Consider the following 20528-nt stretch of genomic DNA (forward strand, 5'->3'; position numbering starts at 1 on the left):
GCCATTTTTTCCAGTTAATTTTTATTGGAGAATAGTTGTTTTACAATATTAGTTTCTGCTGTATAGCAAAATGAATCAATTATACATACACTGTACAGATATCACCTCTTTTTTGGATTTCCTTCCCATTCAGGTCCCCACTGAGCAGAGTTCCCTGTGTTATACAGTAGGTTCTCATTAGTTATCTATTTTATACACAGTTATGTATTTGTCAATCCCAGTCTCCCAGGTCATCCCAACCCCTTCTCCCCACCTTGTATTCATACATTTGTTCTCTGCTTGCCTATATTTCTGTTTTGGAAATCATCTGTATCATTTTTCTAGATTCCACATATCAGCAATATTATTTTTCTCTTTCTGACTTCACTCTGTAAGACAGCCTTTAGGTGCATCCATGACTCTACAAATACAAATGCCAACTGTTTTGATGTCCCAAGTTTTCAATTAAATCTGGATCAAAATCTGCCTTTCAATTAATGAGGATCTTACTTTGAAGGAAATACACTTTCTGAATGTATAATGGAGAAAAGAACGGTTGTTTTACCCACTACCATTCCTTCACAAGTTTTCTTTCACCCAGACTGTCTAAGCACGGCAGGATCCATAGGCATTCAAACCACATGTTCAGGGCCCTGGAGGGCAACCTGAGCCTACAGGCCTGAAAGTCCTTTATGTCCCTTTAATGCACGGGGAGGGGCCCTGAGAATGTAGGATGTCTGAGTGCCTGAAATGAATACATTCTGGCCCTTTGTTTTCTACATTCTAGTCTTTGTAGTTGATGCCTCTGGAACAGTTCATCTGATCTTCAATCATGTTGATTGTATTTATCCCGTATTTATGCTATTTCCATGTTTTATAATATCATATTCTTTGACTAATATCACCTTTGGTAATTTGAGAAAAATTGGATGTTTCTTGTTGTTGTTCACCCAGTTGTGTCCGACTCTTTGCAACCCCATGGACTGTAGCATGCCAGACTTCACTGTCCTTCACAATTTCCTGGAGCTTGCTCAAACTCATGTCCTTTGACTCGGTGTGCCATCCAACCATCTCATCCTCTGTCCTCTCCTTTTCCTCCTGCCTTCAGTCTTTCCTAGCATCAGGATCTTTTCTAATGGATTGGCTCTTCTCATCAGATGGCCAAAGTATTGGAGCTTCAGCTTTGCATCAGTCCTTCCAATGAACATCCAGGACTGATCTCCTTTAGAATGGACTAGTTGGATCTCCTTGCAGTCCAAGGGACTCTCAAGAGTCTTCTCCAACACCACAGTTGAAAAGCATCAATTCTTTGGCTCTCAGCCTTCTTTCTGGTCCAACTGTCATGACCAAATGTGACTACTGGAAAAGCTATAGCTTTTATTATATGGCCTTTTGTCAGCAAGGTAATGTCTCTGCTTTTTAACATACTGTCTAGATTTGTCATAGCTTTTATTCTAAGGAGCAAGCACCTTTTCATTTCATGGCTGCAGTCGCCATCTGCAGTGATATTTCTTGATCTTTAATTCTCCCCATTGAAAAGAATAGGTTCAGTTTTCTTAAAGACAGCACCTTTTAGGTGACTTTCTTCATCCCATAATTCTAGTGGAGACCCTCCTGCCTGATCACATATATTGGCTAAGTGGCTTGAGAAATACTTGAGTTGTCAGAGGTCCACCTGGGTTGAATGTCAGTCTGTACAGTACCTGGATGTCCTCAGAAGATCTGATGCCCTAGGGGATGCTCTTTCAATTTTCCCCAGAGGAAGCGGAGACCAAAATGCGAGAACATTGGACCCAGATACTCCCTGCAGTTTTTCTGAGTGCTTCTGTGTTTTTCAGCAGTACCATGAATGTCCCAAACAGACGGAGGATAGTGTTTATCATGGGCATTGCACCTTCTCCTTTGGGAAGCCAAGGCCCGTCTCTGTAACATGGAACAGTTCTGAAACTATCACAGTGTCATGGTGGTGAACTGCTGGGAATAGCTGACTTTTTGCTCTAAACTGATCAGAGAGATTTTCCTCTTAGGAGACACAGCTGTTAATCACACTTAGTAAACATACTAGCTGATTACTGGCTTATTCCTGGCAATGCTTTCTGTGGTGACTAAATCAGAAGTCCTAGGGGATGATGTATGTAATTAGAAGATAATGCCTGGGCTTTTCCCAGAACTTTGCTGCTGTCAATATACAAGGTGAAGGGTTTTTGTTTGCCCTGGTAGTTCTGCTGATTAAAAAGTGTCTGTGAAGCAGAGACATCAGCGGGTAGCTGTGAGGCCAAAAAGTTTGGGTTTTTCTGTAAAAACTTCCAGAAATACTGGGACAAAACTGTGGCCAACCCAGTATCTTATTCTGGTAGTGATGCAGGTGGGGAACCAACTCACTGGACTTAGTGAGTCTCCTTGGTTCTCCGGGATGAGCCTTGAGATGAGTCTGGGATGCTCTGTGTCTTGACTACCCTGAAAGAAGGGACTGGATCAATTCAGCCCTGACCATTTGGCCAAGGGGGAATGGAAGTTGCACATCTTTATTGTGGGAACAGACTTCTGAGTGTGTAATTACACACTCCGTATTTTCTAAACTTCCCCTCCTTCCTTAGCAGGGTTCTGTGTCTGTCCTCAGTGGCTGTTGTGATGAAGTCAACACGTTATAGTTCCCATGAACAGAGTCCACATTGGCTCAGAATAAGGTGCTTCAGTTTTCTTTGTCATATTGACTTTGCTGGCAGCTCACCGTGGTCCATCCAAGGATGGGAGCATGATCAGACTTTTATTCTGGTTATTTTATCTTCATTATCACCTGTCTCTTGTTCCTTGATCCTGCTGCTGAGGACTAGTCTCCTTGATGGTATATCACATTCCAGATGAAAAGTTAGTCTTGACTTAGGTAGAAGAAAATCTTCAACTCATAACTAACTGGAAGGTTGTAACCACACCCATCTTCTCTGAAATTTGTCAGAAGAAAGTCTGTGTCTCTTTACGTAGCAGAGATGGCCATGAAAGATTGTGGGTCTTTCAGGAAGACGTGGGAGCAGCCAAGAGCTCATCCGAGTCCTCCCCCTCCCCCACACTGTCACTAACCCACAGCCCTAGGGGGATTTCTGAAATGCTTGTGTTCCTGGGAACATTAAGTACCTGACCAAAAAGAGGTCTATCAGTTATTGCAGAGAAAACCTAGGCTCAGAGGACATTCAACACATTGTGTCACTTAAAAATGAAACATGTTAGGAATTTCCAGGGTTGTTCACCCCTAACAGTCTCTCCTCAATCAGGAGTTCATTACGGGGCAGCCCCCAGCTGGCTTCTGATAGGATGGAGCTGGTCTTTACTGTGTCCCTCGGTCATGGAGCATCTGTACTCTGGCTGGTAGGCATGGGTCTGTTCTGACCAGTAAGATGGTATCATTGTTTTATTTAGTCCTGTGGACCTGTAGGTAGGGTGATAACTTAAGCTCTGTGCACTTGCCTGTGTGTCCTACTGGCTCTTGGGCACCAGAGAATTAAGTGGACCACACAGAAGAGTATTCTATCTGGCTCTAGACCTTCTCAAAGTATAACCTCTCCTGAGACTTGAGAGTTTTCTCGTTTTCTGCCATCTTAGATTGTTGAAAGAACACTTCATCAGGACTTACTCATACAATGGCATGTTAGCACTATTGATAAACCATCTTTTCTTTGATGTTGCTACTCTTAACTGCTTTCTTCCTACTTGCTCTTTTATTGTTGAAGGTTCCTTTACAACATCATTCTCTCATTAGGGTCCTCCAGGAAACAGACACAGAGAAACTGACACTCTTAGATCCTGGTTCGTAGTTTGTTCTTGTAATTCTTCCTTGGCCAGAGATAGCTCATGAAGACATTTCTTTCTGTCACCATTTTGCAAGAAGACAGTGTTGATGAGGTGAGGATGAATTCTTTTTGTCAGAGACCATCCTTTGTGAAAAGAACTAATTTCCTCCTCTCTATAAGAAAGAAAACCCTCAGCTGAAGTAGAAATGAGGAATGTGTGCCTCCACCTTAGATCTGATGGCAGATCTGCAGTATTTCATTTCCCAGTTGGATTTCTGCTTTGGCCCCCTTGAATCTGCCCTGTCCTGCCCTGTCATCCAGGAGAAGACTGTTGAGGCATCTGGACTGATGAAGGGTCCATGGAGAGGAGTCTGTATCCCCAAACGTCTCCTACAGAGGCCCATGAATCCTTGGGGTCACTTGATATAAAACTTGTTTATTCAAGTTGGGTATATAAGTTCTGCCTACTCCGAGATTCTCATATGTAAACAATAGTGATACCTGACCTTCAGAATCTTGCTCCTTAACTCTGAGTCTAATCACCTTTATCTTTTGAAATGCTCAGGATGGAAAGTTAATTCTCCCTTGGCTTAGGAAAGCAACTGTTTCTGGATAATCCCATGGGGTCTCAGGTGGGCTCTCAGTACTTAACTGTGCAGTATCTGACATGGGTCATCAGGTAGAGGTGACCCTCTAGTTTGAGAAATTACACATGTGGCTAGTTTCCAGTGCAATAACTTTTCAGAGCATTATATCCCAGTATGATTTCAGAGTTTGCTTCTCTCCTTCTCACCATAGATTGTTAAATAAAGACTTCACGTTGACCCGAGCACTCCAAGAGAAAGACAATAGAACTGGGGATATAGCAGATGCTTTCCTATCCATTTGACACTGTTGCTTCCTCACACTTCACCTGCGCTATTACTGATATGACCTTGGCATTGTTACTGTCGTCTCATAAGGATTTCCTTCACAAATCAAATATGGGAATTTTCATGTGTATAGTCTAATTGCTGCTCTCAAATCGCTATGTGTATGGTCCTGAGATTCTCTGGTGAGAGTGCTTATGGTGGGCCACCCACTTCCTCCACCCAAATTTGAATGAAACTGATGTAGAGGAGGAGAAAGTTGTCTTTGTACAGGGCAGAATTTGTAAGGTGACAGATGTAGCCTTCTGCTCTCACTTCTACTTTAGTGGGTGATTGTTGTGAGAAAGAGATGTATTCCTTAACTGAAATCACAGCAGCCTAGAGTGACACCTTAAAAAAAATAGGCATGAATGCAAGAAAGAATGAGAGCTGTGTTGGGTTATTCCCAGTGGATTGCCATGTGAGCCACCTTTCCTTTAGGCTCCCCTGTGATGGGTGATCCAGATTCAGATCTCAAGAGTGGGCCATGGTCAGGGAAAACTATTTGTCACTTCGTTTGTCCTTTTCTATTTCCTGTGATTCTCAAGTTTTAGTCACACTGTGTCCTTTCAACTAAATAGCATCTCACTGCTTTGTTGTGCTTTAACATACAGTCTAGAGGATGAATCTAGGGGAATCCGACCTCTGCCAGAAATGCCCACCAACTCGGGAAGAATGCCCATGCTCCTTTTTGAGAGGAAGAGTACAGATCAACTCTAAAGCTGCAAGGCTCTTCTGACTCCATAGATGAGGTTTCTGGCATCCATTTGCTTGTGAGGGTGTCTTTCTCCTTCTCCTGAAAAGCGAGCCCTTAGAGATGTCTAGCCTGCAAATCCCATTAGCCTCCTTCCCATTTCTGCCTCAGTAATCTGCCAGAATCTAGGCTCTTAGGATTCCAGCACCTGGGGGTCAGTCTGCTCCTTTCCAAATATCTTTCCATTTCAGGAAGAGAGAACACTGTTGTCTTCTCTAAAATTGAGTCTTTCCCATATAGGTCACTACTCTGCTTCTTTCTTAATATCTGAATTTTCATCCAATTGTAAACCTCTTTTATGGAGACTTTATTCCTTTTGCGGTCTCAACTCTCTTGTCTGATGTCCTCCATACTAACTAGGCTATGTGTGATGATCCGTGAAACAAAAGCAGAGAAGTGTGTCTTCAGCGTTCTGGTGCATTTTTTAAGAGCTGTCTAAGGCATCCAAAGATAGGTCCCTGATCTGCTATTAAAGACATAAGCTTCTGCCTCTAGGACCATCTTTTCCCTTCAAATGTAGCTTATGGGAATGTGGATCTTTGCTGGGACATATCTGTCTGTCCCTACAAGGCTCTCATTTCCATAGGACCCAGGATGGACTGTCTTCAACCACTGGCCACAGGGTGGAGTGGAATGTAGCTCAGGGTTAGCTTAAGAATAACCCCATTAGGAGAGAAGGTTCTAGGTGTGCCAAGAAAGCTATGGAGTTTTGCCCTGCTAGTTTTCTGTAAATCTTACATTTTAGATGCCATGTCTCCTTCAAAGTAAGATATGATCTCAGTGTGCTGTATTGTGTTAGACAAAAAGCCTATATGATGTCAAGCTCCCCAGCCTCAGCAGGCATTTCCATCTTTTCCAGAAGAATGACAATGTTCCCAGGTTTTCCTCTCAGCAGGAAATGTTCAGACTAGTCTTACTGCAGCAAGCCTGACCTAAGTCAATAGCTTATGTCTGAATTCACCTGCTTTTTCTCTAAGAGGAAATCCTTATATATTTCTCTTCTCATTTCAGACTTGTCACCATTTTGCCTCTCAGTTGCATTTACCAGAATCAAATAACTTAGAATTCTGATTACTGGTGATTCACTTGCTTTCATGGACTTTCCTTCTTGGGGTGAAGGGGTCAAGGAGACATGAGGGGGGAGCATAAAGCAGGGAAATTCTCCATTTGATGTTCTTGTGATATTTGGCAGTTCTGTAGCCTCTGGCCTATAGACATCACTGGTGGCAGATAGTAATCTACATGAGTAGTAAAATCAAGAAACATAGGGACCAGGAAATAAGTTTTAACTCTGATCTGGGTGTTTTCACTGAGCAGAACTCAACCTGGGACCAGTGGGGAGCCAGGATAAAGTGTCTGGTTTCTGCTATTGACACACAAATCACCTGATGGCTGCAATGGAGAAACTGGGTGAAGTGACATCCAGAGGGAAGAGAGAAAATATGGGCAATGAAGAAAGAACTTTTTCTGTAAGAGGAATTTGTTTTCACTCTTTGAGCTAAGGTGTTCTTAAAATCAAGGCTGTCCATTGAAAGATGTTTGCAAACGTCTCTGATCAGTCCTTTGTTAGGGTTGGCATAGCTGTATCTGAGCCACACTGAACATTGGTGCTAGCTCCTACCTGGTGGGCATAGGGGAAGAGAAATCACCAAGAATGCTGGGATCATCATTCTTGAGGAAGGTATCAGATTGATTTGTGCAATCTGGCTCAGAAAACAGAGACCCAAGAAAGTCCTGTGATTCCCCAGTCTTCCCAAGGTGGAGAATCCAGTGAGGAATTCCAAATAGTCATGAGCCCCCCCGAGATAGCAGAGGGCCAGGCTTCTGGCATCAGGGTTAGAAGCACTGGAAATTCCATTGCAGAGTGAATGTTGACAGCAGTTCTGTATCATGGGACCACCTCCTCCTCCCCTGGAACATTCTGGTCGGTTCGTCTAATGACGACCATGGCTGAGTCTTATGCCAGTGCTTCCACCATTGGCTGCAGCCTTGCTTCAACTACTGGCTGATCAAGGTTGAGAATTACCATTTGGTCCAGGTTCTCTAATCTGGGCTGGCTGAACACATCTTTCAGCACTTTCAGTAAAGGCTGTGTAGTCAGGTGTGGGCACATTTTGGCTTTGAACTCTCTTTTGGCCTGAAACAGTTCAGTGAGCTGGTTCACTCCTAAGCTCAACTGCTTTAATCTGTCTCATGGGGCCTTTGAAGTCACCACCTTCTTGTATTCCACATCTTGTTCCAGCTCCCTCCTTAGTGGAAAGTGTGCTTTTCATCACTGTCACTGGTTATGTAAAGATGGCTCTGTGAGGCAAAGTTTTAAGATGGTCCATGACCTTTTCCCTCTGTGGATGACTTCTAGTCAGGTTACCTTGTGTGGCAAGAGTGACGGATTTTTCAGGTGTAAACACTCCCAAATCTGGTGACTAAGTTGTCCGTAGGGGGGAATATCCTGTGAGGCCCTGACTTAGAAGTTCTTCTTTAAAAGATACCATGTTTTCCCTGAGGACAGAGACTTTCCTGAGACACATACCCTCTCTTTCATGCTTTCTGACTTTATCAGTGTGACAATCATAAAAGGATACTTCACAACACCGAGGGATCTTGGAAGTGGATTCTTTTTATTGCCCTAATTTTTTGGCCATGCCATGTGACAGACAGGATCTTAGTTCCCCGACCAGGGATCGAACCTGTGTGCCCTGCAGTGGAAGCATGGAATCCTACCCACTGGGCCACCAAGGGAAGTTCTGAAAGTGGAATCCTACTGGAATCTAAGTGGATTCTTACTGGAAAGTGGATCTGGTTTCCTGACAGGAATGTAGCCCAGCTGTCACCTTTGTTTCTTCTGAGACACCGTGGAAATCCCAGTTAAGCTGAGCCCAGAATCTGAGCTACAGTATCTGTGAGATGATAATAACTTTTTTAGCTACAAATGGCTTTCAGACATGGAGGTGTATAGCGAAATCGACTATAACACCCTTTGGTAAAGCGCTGCTCAGCCCAACCTGCTCCAGGGTGTCCAGCGCTGTTGATGTGAGGGGGAGCTGCCCTCACACCTGTGTCTGTAACAGCACAAGGGGCGGTCCATGGGGTCACAGAGACATGACTGAGTGACTGAACTGAAGATTACTCTATCTCCTTCAGTCTTGCTCAGTATAAGGCAGATGGGATAAAACATTGTCTTTGCAAAAGAAGGCAGTATTTGGACAGAGTGTTTTCCTGTTCTACAGAGGCACAATAATCACACAGCATGGAAAAGGTTGGTGATAATGCCTTTCCATAAATCTTACAGGTGCCCATGTGGACTTGTGCTTTGGCTTCCTGTGGCTCACCTGCTCTGTGATCCCTGATCAAGGTGAAGGGGGCTGACTGGGTGGTGGCAGTGGATGGGTGGGTGAGTGGTGGGCAGCAGCTGAACCTGTATTCCCTTGACTTATCTTACAGGGATCCATGTCCTCCAGACCAGCCTGAAAAATCCTAATTTCCTTGCTGCTTCTGTTAGCTGGGTTTCTAACCATATTGTCTGTCCTGGGGTTCTCAAGTCTAAGCTTCCAATCTTCATGACCTTGTTGCTTGATTGTATTGCTTGAGACAGAAGACTATCCAAGATTGTATCTTGCAATACTCATGTTGGAAGCTTAATACTCATGTTGAAAGCTTAATTCTCCCTTGATGTAGGTAAGCAAGATGACATTACCTTATTCTGAATATTTCCAGGGTCTCCAGGTGGCATCTCAGGATTTAAATACTGTCCATTTCTTATCAGTTAGAAGTGATCCTCTAGTGTGAAAAAGTAGCCATGATATGGTTAATTTACATCAGAACCATTTTCAACATGTTTACTTTCCAATGGAACTTGAGTTTTTCTCTCTCTATATCCTTCCCTAAGATGTCAGGCTGTCTTCAATTATACAATAAGAAGTTAGCACCAGTGACGCCATGTTCCTTTTTTTTCCAGTTTGATGTAGTGCTCTTGAGTCAAACTGGACTACCTGTTCTCTTGTTGATATGACCTCTAAATTGTTACCATTCCAGAGAATTCTTGCAAATAGGATATAGAGAATTTTATATGTGTAGTCTAGGTTGATAACCATGACAATCTGTATGTTCCCAGGAGTCTTCCCTGTAAGAGAGATTATGATGATCACTACCCACTGCCACTTTCTAATTGATGAAAGAAATGTAGATGGAGTAAATTGTGCCTTTGCAGAAGGCATTTTGGAAGAGACCTGATTTTTGTTTTTGTTTTATTTATATAAAGCAATCCCCCAACAAACTGTTAATAAGAAGTATATTCCTTCACTGAAATCTTAGGTGACTATATTAGATGGAGAGAGAACTTTTTTTCTTTTTAAGCATATCTACAAGAAGGGATCAGAGAAGGCAATGGCAACCCACTCCAGTATTCTTGCCTGGAGAATCCCAGGGACAGATGAGCCTACTGGGCTGCCATCTATGGGGTCACACACAGTCGGACACGACTGAAACGACTTAGTAGCAGCAGCGAGAAGGGATGACTGGAGTGTGGCAATTCTCCAGTAGGTTTGTTTGAGACTCTTTCCTAAACTCTGTTGTCTGATCTGTGAAAAAACAGCTATACTTTGAGCTGATCTAAAGAGGACAATAAAGGAAGAGTCTTCGTATTAATTAGTCATGTGTGTCATGGGCCTACTTGTATGAAGTTGATGTCACATCCTCAGTTATCTGCAGGCAGGTAAACGAGGACTGTCACGGGGTGTGAGAGTTACATAGACTGTTGCACACATAAAAGGGCTTGATAAACATGGACTCCAAATACCCTGTTAACTTTATAACTGGTGGCATCACAGAGGGACCCTCATCAGGGCCAGGGGAATCCTTGTAGCCATGTGGCTGATGAAGCATCCTGAAGGGTCCTGACATAGTCGCCGCCCCACTTCCACGGAGCATCTCTGTCCAGAGAGGCACTTCCTCAAGTTTCACTTCCATGTGCTCTTTGCTTCAGGTTGCTCCAACATACAGGATCATTCCACAGCCTGTAGCCAGGAGAGGTCTCAGTCCAGTGGCAGTGGCTGAGTCCCCTATAAACCAAAGTCCACCCTTTACAGACATGATCATCTGTCCCCCACCCCACCCTCTGTCCTTCCCATTCATCGGGGCTTGGAAGTGTCTGGACATGGGGACCTGAAACCCAACCCTTCATGACCCCTGCTTGCTTGGCACCCAAGCCTAAGGGAGTGCTAAGAAGTGTGTTTCTTTTTACCTCACTGACCCCAGCCAGGAGGAAACACTGCTCCTGGAGGCCTGGGAACTGACGTGTCATCAAAGTCACGTACACGACCTAGAAATCCGTGAAGCTGTCTCTAATGTTTGTCCCCAGGACTGTCAAGCAGAACAGACTCCCCTGAGTCACAGGGCCCCTTGGGAGGAGGAGGTTTTTCCTTGAGGTGAAAAATTTATCTGGAAGTTTCTCAGACATCAGTAGGTGATGGATCTTGGCAATCAGGAGGTGAAGGCAGTCTCTACGAGGAAACCCAACTCTTCCTTGTAAAGCACAGGAATGCCCCCACTGAAGAGGAAATGAGTGTGTCCCTTTCCTCTGTGTCTGACAACAGTTCGGTGTCCTTTCCCAGCTGGACACATGCTTTGGCTACCCTTAGGTAATTCATCTGCCCCGTGCTGCCTGGTCCAGGGCAAAGACTGTGAGGGTCCCTGGCCTGAAGAGAGATCCCAGAGGAGCCTGTATCCTCATGACTTTTACATTGACAGGATCACAGGGGGTTCTCTGGGGCCAGCTAGAATTGAGGTGACTTTCCTGCTGCCTTTTGGTAGCTTGGGGACAGGGAGTTAATTTCTCGTCATGTGGCGTGAGTGAAGTGCTGCTGAACTTTTGAGAGTGCTACCATTGAAAAAGATGGTGATCTCCCCTCCCACTTTCAATGTCCTCCTTCAATTGAGGCCAGGAAGGACTAGCTCTAGGGATGGCAGAGGAAAAAAGGAGGGTCTGAAACATTTGTTCTTGATGTATTTTGTAAGAGGTGTCCAGCGGTAAAACATCCGCAAAGAATTATTTCTGTTTTACATTTTCAATACCAATAACATCTATTTTAAATGGAAACTCAATTCACAAATGTTGAAATTTAGTAACCCTCTATGATCCTAACCCATATCCCCAAAACCCACATCTTTTACATCATCATACAACTTTCCTCACATAATTGACTCATGTCTTTCCTGCCAATTTTACTCCTACCTGGTCTACATAGATCATCAAAGGCCCACTACACCCTGAGTATGTCTTCAAAAGCACCTGTAAATAAACACTCAACTGACCTTAATGTTTTTAAGGCTCACACAGGACTTTCACATACAGAGTCTTACTTGATGCTCTTGACATACAATGGAGTATATATTATGACTTAAATTTAAGAGAATTCAGTCTTTGTGTAGTTGACAAATGAGTCCAAAGTTGTGGTTAATTGACTACCATTTTACATTTTAGGAAAATTTTTTCCTTTTCTAACTTTTGACCCCCTACACATTTCTCCCACCCTCACCCCCTTCCTTTGGCAATCCCCAATGTGTTACCTTGCCTAGAAGCTAATTTGTGTGTGTGTGTGCGCCCGCGCGCGTGTGTGTGATTGATCCACATATAAGACAACATATTGGCATTTGTCATTCTCAATTTTCTTTCAAACTCATGCCATGTCTGTCTTCATTTTCCTCAAGCTTTCCTCCTTTCATTTTTATTCCCCCAGGCCCTTTGCCCACTTATTCATGTCAATGGAAGAGCAGTTAACTGTCCACATTTTTGAAATAGGAAATGAAACCTGAATGTCTTAGTACGTATCTTTGGGATCTGAATCTAAGACCGGCATTGGGGTCAGATAACTTTATTTGAAGCAGACCCCAGGTAGCACACAGGTCAGAGAGGTGAACATGAGACCAAATGCGGAGAAATAGGGCACTGGGCTGTCCCTTCTCCCTGTGTCTCATTCCCACAGGATTATTCCCTTGTGAATAATCGCCTAGAATGAATCACTAAATGTCTTCCCTGGAAGGATAGAATTCACTGCCTAGTCCATCCAACCCACTGGTCAAGGTAATTTCCTTCCGGCACGGGTAACAAGGACCTTGTGCCTGGGCTGAGCTCTCTTGGAAGACTCTGAGGAACAACACTTTAGGACAGAACCTGATCCCTCACATCAAGGTCATCTGGTGAAATGCGAGCAAAGGTGTGGTGCTGACCTCCACAGGTGTGCCAAAAACGGTCTAGAGGATGTGTCATGGGGCACCCTGTCAATTTAACTAGGGGCACTGAAGGCAGTCACACCTCTTGGAGTCTCCTTTTAGTTGAATAAGGGATCTGTTAGCCAACACTAGCAAGGCTATTCATACACCGTAGCGGAGCTCTCTGACATCCATCTTGTGATGGCATCTATTTCCCCTCCTGAGGGTTTATAGAGCCCCGAGTTCCATTCAGCCCTGATCTTGTGCTCATCTCTCAGTAATGTCAGCCAGAGGCATGTGCCTTAAAATTCTGATAAGTGATTTATTTGCTTACCCTGATTTCTCAGTGCTTTTGCTTTGTCTTGTCAAACATCATCATCATATCCAGGCATATTGGACCATATTGATATATTACCTAAAGCTTGATAGAATTTGCCAAGAAAAATTGTAGAAGAAATCTAGAGTATCTCATTAATGCTAGAGTGGTGTTGAGAGGGAGGTGTTAGATTCCATTCCTGTGTGAATATTTCAATATATCAATAACTGTATTTCCAGTGGTATACATTTACCTATGTGGACGTCCTCTTCCTCTCTAGGAATACACTTCATTATATTTCTATTCACTTAGGATTGTTTATGATCAATGATATTGTTGACTAAAAGAGATGCATAACTTGAGAGTTGCAAGTTGAGTTTTATTTGGGGCAAAATGAGGACTGCAGCCCAGGTGGCAGCATCTTGGATAGCTCTGAGACTGCTTCAAAGAGGCAGTGGGGGAAGCTGGAGTTCAATACCATTAAGCACTCATTTTACAAAGGTTTTGTGCCAGTCACAAGGATCTGACATCACCATGTAGGGATTTAGTGCTTTTCTAGATATGAGGAGATGTAGGATTGAGATCATAAAATCTGTTCCTAAAAACATCCTACTATCTAAAGAACTACCCTAATAGATTGCCTGGAGCACAGAGTGCCTCACTCCACCCTGAACTCCTTTGGGGATGTTATAGAGCAACAGCTGCAGCAATCTCTGCAGAGGGGCTCAATCTCTGCAGAGGCAGACGGCGAATGCCCTTGTTGTTCAGTCATTCACAATGCTCTTGGCAAGTGCCAATTTGTAGTTGACAATATCTTTCTTATAAGTGAACTTTGTACACACCGCTTGAGCTGAGAACCGTCAGTCATTTTGTTGTTGTTCAGCTGCTCAGTCATGTCCACCTCTTTGCGACCGCGTGGACTGCAGCACGCCAGGCTTCCCTGTCCTTCACTATCTCCCGGAGCCTACTCAAACTCATGTCCTTTTGTCCTCTGTCATCCCCTTCTCCTCCTGCCTTCAACCTTTCCCAGCATCAGGGTCTTTTTAATGAGTTGACTCTTCACATCAGATGGCCAAAGTATTGGAGTTTTAGCATCAGACATGAATATTCAGGATTGATTTTCTTCAGGATTGACTGGTTTGACCTCCTTGCAGTCCAAGGGTCTCTCAAGAGTCTTCTTGACACCACAGTTCGAAAGTTTAAATATGAGCAAATATTGCTTGTCTGTGGATGAAAGAGTTTATTTTACACAATGGCATTGCACCTCCTCCTGTAGCCCTGAGCATTCTAGTGAAACCTGAACTAGGAAGGGACTGCTCTTCATTTAACCTACTAGAACTCAATCAGAAGGACCTCCAGACAACAATCTTATGCCAATTCTCATCTCTTGTCATTGGGCAGTGTGTCCTGGGCTACCAAGTATGGAAGCAGTATGGCTGCATTTTGATATTTTGATGTGTGTTAGCTGCTCACTCATGTCTGACTCTTTGTGACCCTGTGGACTGTAGTCCACCAGGCTTCTCTGTCCATGGAGTTTTCCAGGCAAGAATACCAGAGTGGGTTGCTGTTTCCTTCTCCTGTGTTTTGATAATTCTACCCCAAAGCCTTGTTCTCCTTGACTAATGCCTTATCTTGGATGAGAAAGATGTATTTTAGGACTTCCTGATCCTCCCAGAGTCAGCTGTTTCAGGAATGACTTTCTCAGTAAACATAACACTAGACATTTTTGTTTTTCTTTGGTCCTCAGGATAGCCATTAATTTTATCATATATTTTGGGTCTACACTGTCTGGTAAATCAGGCCTGATTTCTCAGTTTTATATATACAGATGAGCATCTGCAATTTTTGTTTGGAGAAATATCTATTTAGGTCTTCTGTCCACTTTCCCATTGGATTGCTTTTTGTTGCGTTGTCAGAGCTGGTTGTATATTTTGTCTGCTGATGGATGGGGCTGTGTTCCCTCCCTGTTAGTTGTTTGGGCTGAGGCGACCCAGCCCTGGAGTATACAGGCTGCAAGTGGCAGGGCTGATGGTCTCCTGCTGCCAGTGTATGCCACCCCACCTCCACAGAAGACCCTCCAATGTTTGTAGCTGAAATTATTATTTCAGTGCTTTGTGCTTAGGTCAAGCATTTATACATAAGGTTTTTATTTAACAGCTAATCCATGGCCCAGCTTTGGGAAAGCATGATTTCTTCCATGTGGCCATAGATAATATTAATAGACTAGCAGGTGGTCTGGTTCAGTCTTCAGTAGGGTGACTGCTCGCCTCCCCTGGGTCCTGGTGTGCACGAGATACTGTGGGCCCTCCAAGAGTAGAATCTGTTTCTCCTGGTCCTGTGGAAGTCCCACGGCCCAGCCTTGCTGGCCCTCAGAGACTCTCTGGGGATTCCGACTCCAGTTACCAGGCTCCCAGGCTTGGAAGGAAGCCTGATGGGGAGCCCAGAACCCTCACTCCAGTGGGAGAGCTTCCGTGGTACAGTTGTTCTCCAGTCTTGGGTTACCCACCCATCAGGTATGGGATTCAATTTTATCCTGATTACACCCCTCGCTCCATCTCCCTGTGGACTCTTCTTCATCCCTGGATGTGGGAATCTTTTTTGGTGGGCTCCAGCATCCTCCTGTCGTGGTTGTTCAGCAGTTAGCTGTGATTTCGGTGTTCTCCATTTATCTGTTGATGGACATTTAAATTGTTTCCATGTCCTGGCTCTTGTGAATAGTGCTGCTACGAACATGCAGGGGGGTGGGGGAGGGAGGTGCAAGTATCTTTTTGAATTATAGTTTTGTCTGGATATATACCCAGGAGTGGGATAGCTGGATCTCATGACAGTTCTGTTTATAGTTTTCTGAGGAACTGCTATACTCTTCTCCATAGTGGCTGCACAACAGTGTAGGAGGCTTTCCTTATGTCTCACTGATTGCTGAACCCAGGGCAGGCAAGGCATGAGTTGGGAAGCTGGAAGAAAATTCGAGCTGCTGTAGGAACTGCAGACATGCTTAATTCTCTCGTGGCTGACACAGCAGAAAGAGATTCTTCAGGTGGGGTTTATATAGGTATACATGAACTGGCAATTTGCCAAGCAATTACATCATTATGTGTATGCACAGTGCTATAGGTGATCTCGGCTGTTATGTAATCATTGTCATTGTTTACAGGATGTAGGGCTAGAGAGCCTAACAACTGCCATGTTGGCCAATTGCTATTCCTCTACACCTTACCATGAATATATTTGTTAAATACTTGACCTTATTCTTTAGAGGGTCAAGATCTCAAGTGGTTACCATTTTAGAAGGATATGGCTTTAGACTCTACCTTGTATGGTCCTAGCATTTTCTTCATATACCATCTGAGTGAAGACTGAAAGTATGTCTCATGTGGCCTTGTTAAAAAATCATTTTAGAATTATCTTATTGGTATTTTACAGCAATATGAGTCTGAAGTACCTTTTCTCTTGGTGTTAAATATTCATGTTATCACTCTTCACACCTGGTTCCGAGGCCATCTTGACACAAGTGTGCCCTCCTAATGAAAACAGGCCTGACTTTGCCTGTTGGTGGGGATGAGTTGGTTCAAGTGAGTTGATGAACTTCACCAATTAGGAAGACCCCTTGCCTGATGGATTTCTCTGATCCAGGGACAACATCTGTAGTTTACTGGACTCTAGGTGTGTCATTTGTCTATCTTCATCAGAAGCCACAGAACCTTCCTTATCGTTGAGTCTGGGAGTGTTCCCCTTTCACTCCCTTCTCTAAAACTGGATGCATTCCATTTGTCTGTAAACCCAGTCCCGTGGTTCTTCTGTGTTAATGGCTTTAAAAGAAAAGGACTATTTCACAGGTTTCTGTAACTGTGTGTGATCCTCCATGCTCCAAGATGGATTCTATCATGAATCTGACTGAGCATTTGAAGTTTCCTTTTTAGTTTTTAGAAATGCAAATGCTTAAGAACGGTTTTATTCCACACTTAGTCCTGACTACTCAATAGAATCTAGATCCAAATATGCACTCTTCTAAGCACGACCTTTTACAATGCTCAGTTCAGTCGCTCAGTCGTGTCTGACGCTTTGCGACCCTGTGGACTGCAGCGCGCCAGGCTTCCCTGTCCATCACCACCTCCCAGTGTTTGCTGAAACTCATGTCCATCGAGTTGGTGAGGCCACCCAACCATCTCATCCTCCGTCACCCCCTTCTCCTCCCGCCTTCAATGTTTCCCAGCATCAGGGTCTTTTCTATAGTCAGTTCTTCCCATCAGGTGGCCAAAGTATTGGAGCTTCAGCATCAGTCCTTCCAATGAATATTCAGGACTGATCTCCTTTAGGATGGACTGGTTGGATCTCCTTGCAGTCCAAGGGACTCTGAAGAGTCTTCTCCAACACCACAGTTCAAAAACATTAATTCGTCAGCGCTCTGCTAGGAGACTATTTTCGTAATATAGAAAAGAACTGTCCATGACCTCCTGCTTCTAAGAAATCTTGCTACGACTTGGATGAGCTGTCTGAGCACAGCAGGAGCTCTAGGTGCACTGACCACAACTTATGGCCCATGGCAACTTATGGGGTGGGATCCTGAACCCAAATGCATGAATGTCCTATCCCATTCCTTACCCTGTACTCTGGGGGCCCCAAAATGTTGGAGTTGTATGAAAGCATTTTGTCTGTCTTCCACACTTCAGTGGTGGTCTTTTCTGGATGCCTTTTCAGAGAGGAGGGAGCAAGAAGCTCATCCCCTGTTCCTATATTTCATCCCTAACCCACATCCCTAGGAGGCTCTCCAGAAACACTTATACCAGGTGGCTGACTTTTGCACAAAATCTTCTTTTGCTGAAGAAAATCTGTTAATTATAGAAAACACTAGATACACCATAGAAAACACAGGTCACGTGACCATTAGTGGTAGAATCAGACTGAGTATCTAGAGATCAAATGTACTCAGTATATATGGGTGTGTTTGGAACAGGGAGGGGATGGCTGGTTTCCTGGATAATCCCATGGGTCTCAGTATGTACAGTGCACACTTTCTGGCACACGCCATTGGATATTGATCATCATGCCTGTGGATGAATCACCTGTCGTTAGCAGGTGTATCTGTTGGTCCCTGCAGAGCACACATTCCAATGTGCCCCAAATTGTATACATCATCACAGATGGCATGTTGCTGCTGCTAAGTCACTTCAGTCGTGTCCGACTCTGTGCGACCCCATAGATGGCAGCCCATGGCTCCCCTGTTCCTGGGATTCTCCAGGCAAGAGTACTGGAGTGGGTTGCCATTGCCTTCTCCAATACAGATGGCATGGGAAGATATGAATTGGATTAATAACAGCCAGGGCTGAGAGGATGGTAGCATGCCCCAGGTGGTAGGGGAGATTAAAACTTGTTTTCTTCTTTCCTTTGATTCCAAGTTCTTGTCATGTCGCCCTTAGTTTCCTCAAACTTTTCATCAGGTTGTCCCCGTCTTCCTCACACTCTGCCCTTATCATTCATTTCAGTGAAACAAGAGTGTTCATTTTAGAAATAAAAAGTGCAATCTTAATGCACATGTGCATATAAGTCCCCTTAGTCACTTCCGACTCTGTGCAACCCCGTGGACTAGGGCCCACCAGGCTCCTCTGTCCACAGGATTCTCCAGGCAAGGATGCTGGAGTAGGTTGCTGTTTCCTGCTGCAGGGGGTCTTCCCAGTCCAGGCCACTAGGGCCACCTGTGTTAGTTCAAACCCTTGAATTCAGAATCTGAGACCTGCGTTGGGGCCAGATCAAATACCTTCTTTGGACGTGACCCAGGTGGCACACAGGTCAGAGAGGTGAACAGGAGACTGGATGGGGAGAATTAGCAGCAACCATTATAATGTGGAGCCATCACCTCTCCCTGTGTCTCACTCTCAAGGGAACCCTGTGAAGGAACCACGTAGGCTATATCACAGAAGGTCCTCCCTGGAAAGCTCAGGATTTCCCCCAACAACTCCACCCACCCCACTGGTCGAGGTAATTCCCTCCTGCATATGCATCAAGGACCTTGTGCCTGGGCTGGGCTCTCTCGGAAGACTCTGGGGAATACTTCAGGACAGAACCTGATCCATCACAACAAGGCCATCTGATAGAACATGGTAACGGGTGTGGTGCTAAAAGTGTCTAGAAGGGGTGTCATGGGGCACCCAGTCCCCTCCCACTGGGCCGTGCTCTGCTAAATCACTTTAGTCGTGTTCGACTCTTTGTGGCCCTGTGGACTGTAGCCCACCAGGCTCCTCTGTCTATGGGATTTTCCAGGCAAGAATGCTGGACTGGGTTGCCATGCCCTCCACCAGGGGGTCTCCCCATCCTCTGCCACACACCCACCCATTTCTGAGGAAAGCCAAACCTCCTGGGTTCTCCTTTCAGTAGAAAAGGGACACCGTAGTCTCCACGAGCAAGGCTATTCATACGCCATAGCTAGGGTCTGCATCGCCCATCTTCTTGTGATGGTGTCCATTTCCCCGTCCTGAGAAGAGATCTTTAGTGACCTCAAATCCATTCCCTTGTCATCCTGGTCGCTCAGTAATGTCAGGTACCTTAGAGTGCTGATGTTACTGCTGCTGCTAAGTCACTTCAGTCGTGTCCGACTCTGCGACCCCGTAGATTGCAGCCCACGAGGCTCCCCCATCCCTGGTACATGAGGCTTATTTGCTTACCTTTATTTCAGTGAGTGTATTTGCTTTCTTTTCAAATATTTTCCATCTAGGAATATAAAATCCTGTTGGTGCGTTATTTAAAATTCGATCTAAGCTAGCAAAGAAAAAACAAATATTGTGAGATTTTTCACAAGATTTTAAATCAATACGGTATCTAAGTTAGTACGGTCTCTCATACCTGTCTTGCAGTGAAATGGTTATCGAGGTGCTATGTTGAAATATTCTCACAGGGATGGAATCTATCAGTGGTTCATTTGTAACGGTAGACACTTCACTACTTAGACATCCCCTTCTTCCAGGAATACATCTTGCTATGTTCCTGTTCATTTAGGATTTGTTTATTAGCAGAAATGGCATTACCTTTGTTTCTGTAAGTGAATTCCACTCACATTCCTTGAGCTTTTCAAAATGGTCATTCTTACTTGAATATGGGTGAACGATGCTCGTCTGTGGAGGGAAGCATTAATTTATGCCAAACTGTAACACTGCATCCTCTCTGGCAATCTCATGGGTTCTGGTGAAGCCTGGACTGGGCAGGGCTATCCTCCCAGAGAACCTCCTAAGACGGAATCAGGCGGACGTGAGAGATGAGCCTGAAAGCCTTCTGCAGCTGCGCTGCCTGCAGGGTCTGCCTTTGTCAGCCAGCACGGTCACTGTGCGTGCATGCTTAGTCAGTGAGTTGTGTCTGACTCTTCGCAACCTCGTGGACTCTAGCCCACTGGGGTCATCTGTCCATGGGATTTTCCAGGCAAGAATGCTGGAGTGGGTTGCCATGCCCTCCACCAGGGGGTCTCCCCATCCTCTGCCACACACCCACCCATTTCTGAGGAAAGCCAAACCTCCTGGGTTCTCCTTTCAGTAGAAAAGGGACACCTTAGTCTCCATGAGCAAGGCTATTCATACGCCATAGCTGGGGTCTGC

This window comes from Oryx dammah, unplaced genomic scaffold, assembly GCF_014754425.2.
Source record: "Oryx dammah isolate SB20612 unplaced genomic scaffold, SCBI_Odam_1.1 HiC_scaffold_3, whole genome shotgun sequence".
Classification (NCBI taxonomy): Eukaryota; Metazoa; Chordata; class Mammalia; order Artiodactyla; family Bovidae; genus Oryx; species Oryx dammah.